This window comes from Pseudopipra pipra, chromosome W, assembly GCF_036250125.1.
Source record: "Pseudopipra pipra isolate bDixPip1 chromosome W, bDixPip1.hap1, whole genome shotgun sequence".
Taxonomy (NCBI): domain Eukaryota; kingdom Metazoa; phylum Chordata; class Aves; order Passeriformes; family Pipridae; genus Pseudopipra; species Pseudopipra pipra.
The window spans coordinates 28047702-28052040 of NC_087580.1; the positions used below are offsets into that span (position 1 = coordinate 28047702).

At 56.9% G+C, this 4339-nt stretch overlaps 1 pseudogene; it reads left to right on the plus strand.

The window, feature by feature from the left end:
- Positions 1 to 3026: 3026 nt before the first annotated feature.
- On the plus strand, positions 3027 to 3689 carry LOC135404948 (zinc finger protein 239-like; annotated as a pseudogene).
- Positions 3690 to 4339: the final 650 nt, after the last annotated feature.

Sequence of the window (4339 nt, forward strand, 5' to 3'; positions counted from 1 at the left end):
CCTCCTGACTGTCTGCAAGTCCCTGCCAGGAGGTTGGAGCCAGGTGGGGGTGGGGCTGTTGTGCCAGGAAGCAGCAGTAGGACAAGAGGGCTGGGTCTTGAGCTGTGCCAGGGGAGGTTTAGGTTGGATATTGGGAAGCAATTTTTTGCCAAAAGAGTCATCAGGCCTTGGAATGGTCTGGGCAGGGAGGGGGTGGAGTCAGCGTCCCTGGAGGTGTTGAAGGTGAGAGTGGATGTGGCCTCAGTGCCATGGTCTGGGAAGCACGGCGGGGTTGGATCAAGGGTTGGACTTGATGATCTCGGAGGTCTTTTCCAACGTGGCTGATTCTGTGGTTCTCTGATTGCCATTCCTGTGGCAGCACATGCTTGAGGCTCTATCCCCAGGGTAAAAGAGATGTCTGTCCATATCTATCTCCAAGGTTAGTCTGTAAATGTGTGCTGTTAGAAAAGCAGGGTAAGTTGTGGGCTGGTTGTAGAAGGAGAAAGAAGCCCAGAGGCCAGTGCAAGCAGGCAGCCCTCAGCTTGCACATGATGTCCCCTCCCTGCAGGTTCCTGTCCTTGAGCCCAGGCCCTGAGGTGAGGCTGAGAAGTGGCGTGGAGGTGAGCCCAGAGCTGTCCCTGAGGTGAGGCTGAGAATAAGTGCAAGGCAGAGGTGCTGCTGAAGGAGAGCCCTGTGGTGGGGAAGAGAGGAAAAGCTGTAAGTGCCCAGCCCCAAGAAGGCGTTGTCTCCATCCCCTGTGTGCCAGGTGAGCTGGGGCTTTGCTGCAGAGCTGCGGGCGCTGATTTGAGCGTCTCCAAGTGCTGAGATGGTGGGCACCCAGGAACACAAACTGTGCCTGGCCACGGAGCCTGCAAGGAGGAGCAGAGACAGCCGTGGCAGTGTGGGGGGCCAGGTTGTCCCTGTGCCTTCCCCTGCAGGCCCTGTCTGTCCCTGCTGGGCCCCTGCCCATCCCCATCAGGTCCCTGCCCGTCCCCCCCGGGCTGAGCTCCCCCCAGGAAGTGCCGTGGAGCTGAAGCTGCTGCCATCCCCCCCTGCAGCCACTGCCCCAGCCAAGGGAGCAGCAAAGGCAGGGCCAGGAGCAGAGGCAGCAGCAGGGGAGCCCTGGGGGGGCCGGGAAGCTCTTGTGTGGGGCAGGAAAGAGGCGCTGGGCACGAGGCTGGGGCTGTGCTGAGCAGGCCCAGCCCTCACATCCCCCCAGCCAACGCCGGCTGCCCGGGGGGCTTGGGAGGGACCCCCAGCCCGTGTGCCCCACACTGAGCTGGCAGAGAGAGAGCCAAGGGACAGGGCCACGGGCAGGGCCACGGGTGAGGGACAGGCAGGGCCATTGCAGGGCCACGGTGAGGGCACAGCCTGTGGCAGCAGAGCTGCCCAGGGCCGGGGGCAGCCGGGGGTGTTGGTACCAGCCAGTGGTGGGGCTGAGCAGAGCACGAGGCCTCTTGCAGAGCCCTGGAGCAACCTCCCACTTGCCAGCCATGCCCTGGTGGGGTGACACTGTCCCCTCCCTACAGGACACTCCCCCAGAACTCTTTGGGGTGGGTTTTTGTGTCTATTGTTGGTTGCTGATTCCTTCTGGGGACCTGAGGGAGCCTTTGCAATCCCATCCATTGGGCACAATCTCCTCTCCAGAGTTTGACTCCCTGCAGACTTTGCAGGGAAATCTGTGCTGTCAGCTGCATCCTGAACCTGAGGGCAGTTTGTATCCCTGAGTGCTGATCCATCCTGGGGACCCAAGGGATCCTCTGCCATTCCATCCATGCAGGAGTCACCCTCCTGCCCTTGACTCCCTCCAGAGGAACAAGTGCCATCTCTCTGTTTGGGAGAAGCCAGATGCTGCCCCTGGGCCATCAGAAGTGGTGCTGAAGCCTCTTTCAGCCCAGCCTGGGGTGCAGTTTTCTCATCCCCTCACCGAGTGCCTGCTCCCCCAGCCGGCACTGACCAACCAGGGTGTTTGGCACACGTGGTTTGGTGGTTTGGAGAAACAGCCCCGGACTGGCAGGGGGCCAGAGAACCTCGAGGAACAGCCCTGGCTAGGTGCATGCACTGGCAGGGGGCCAGGGGATCGCTGCTCCATGGAGCTGGCTGGAGCTCTGGGTGACCCTGAGCTGAAGGGCCTGTGACCTGTGGATGAGTCCAGGATGGAGCAGAGACCCCCCTGCAGCCCGGGAGGAGCCCACACCGGAGTAGGGGATGCCCAAAGGAGGTTGAGAGCCCGTGGGAAGCCCCTGCAGAGCCGAGGGAGCAAAGCCCTGGTTTCCCAGGGTGTCGCCTCTCACCCCAATTTGGTTTTGGAAGATTTTTTTTGGTCTCATCTTCATATTTTTGAGTATCTTTCAGCTGAATCTCAAGTTTTTGCGGTTTGGGGGGGCAGGAGTCTTCTCACTATTTCTTATAGGCTTTTGCCTGAATCTCAATGATTTGGGTTTTTCTGGGCTGATCCTTGCTGTTTTGGAGGTTTTTATGGACACAGGATGCCCGATGTGTTCTAGTGATGGACTTGGGCAGGAGGAACCCCCAAGCCAACGCACTCAGCCCTTGTTTTTCCCCCATCAGGATTTGTCCTTCCCAAAGCTTGGTCGGATGGAGGAGGAGGCTGCGAGGAAGAGGAAGATGCCTTGGGCCCCCCAGGCAGGTGAGGAGGAAGTCAGTGTCCCTTTGGGCGGGTGTTGTGCTGGCTCTGTCAGCCGAGCTTGGCCCCGGCTGCAGGACAACCCCGCTGGCGCCGCCGTCCTGCCGGGGCCGGAGTTGGGGGGATGTCCTTGGCCTTCCCTGTGGGCCGGAGGCAAATCCCCTCCCTGTCCTTCTTGCTTCCTGCCCCAGGCCCCGAGCTGAGGACGGAGAGCCCGGAGGACAAATCCCCCCGTGAGACCCTGGTGGGAGAGGCCGTTTTGAAGGGCTCCACGGCGCAGGAAGGCAGCGGGGAGGGAAAGGGCCGGAGATCCCCCCGCAGGAGGGGCTCCAAAGCCATCCCAGGGTGCTCTGAGGAGGAAAGAGCCAGCCTGTGCCAGGAAGGTGGTTGGAGCTTGAGCATGAGCTCCAACATCATGGTCCCAAGGCAACCTCCCACTAGAAAGAAACCCTTCAGGTGCTTGGAATGTGGGAAGAGTTTCAGGAAGAGCTCCCACCTGCTCCGACACCAGCACATCCATACAGGGAAATGGCCGTACACGTGTAGGGAATGTGGGAAGAACTTCAGAGACAGCTCTGATCTCCTCAGCCACCAGCGCATCCACACTGGAGAACGACCTTACAGGTGTGAGGAATGTGGGAAGAGCTTCAGTGACAGCTCCAACCTCCGCACCCACCAGCACATCCACACTGGGGAACAACCCTACACATGTGGGGAATGTGGGAAGAGCTTCAGGCAGAGCTCCACCCTCCGCTCCCACCAGCGCATCCACACCGGGGAACGGCCCTACAAGTGCTTGGAATGTGGGAAGAGGTTTAGCACCAGCTCCAATCTCTACACACATGAGCGGACACACACGGATGAGAGACCCTTCCTCTGCACCGACTGCGGGAAGGGCTTCAACCGGAACTGCACCCTCATCAGGCACCGGCGCATCCACACCGGGGAAAGGCCCTACAAGTGTGGGGAGTGTGGGAAGAGCTTCGCCCAGAGCTCTACCTTGACCTCACACCAACGGACCCACCAGTAAGGGAAGCCCTTCCAGTGCCAATACATTGTGTGAGTGCAGGGCTTGAGGCGTATGGGATTGTCTGGACACAGAGAAAGAACTAACATTCAGAAACATATCTGCTTCCCTGTCTCAATTAATAAACCCCACAGTTTGACACATTAATAATATCCATAGTAATTGTGATTTGACTGTATATTGTGACAGGCATATGCACATGTGAGCAAAGGGACATACAAAATAGGTATTGTAGTTTCTGCAGTTCTTGTGTTATGGGTGAAGGTAGAGAGGATTTGAGCTAAAAATTGTCTGAACATTTTGAGAGTGCAGAGACATCTGTCTGACCATCACTAGGTATGCTTTGATTTTAAGGCAGAGCATGTTAAAGAGTGTATCTGCTCATTTTGGCATATATGTCAGTTTAATAATTTTAAAAGGATTAGTGCATTCATAACAGGAAATCTCCCTTAAACTCTGATTAAAATGTAACACTGACTAAAGGATTATAGAGGGGACTTAATTTTACTGACTGTTTTAACAGTTGTCACAGCTGTTGGAAAAGGAAAGGCAATTGAAACACTCCAAAAAAGGGGTGGGGGGGCAGAACGAGAGTAGTTTAATAAATTTAAACATGGTCTCTGAATGCCACACATAAAAAAATTGAACAGACCTGTAACTCCAGAAAGCTGCTGTACACTATGTAC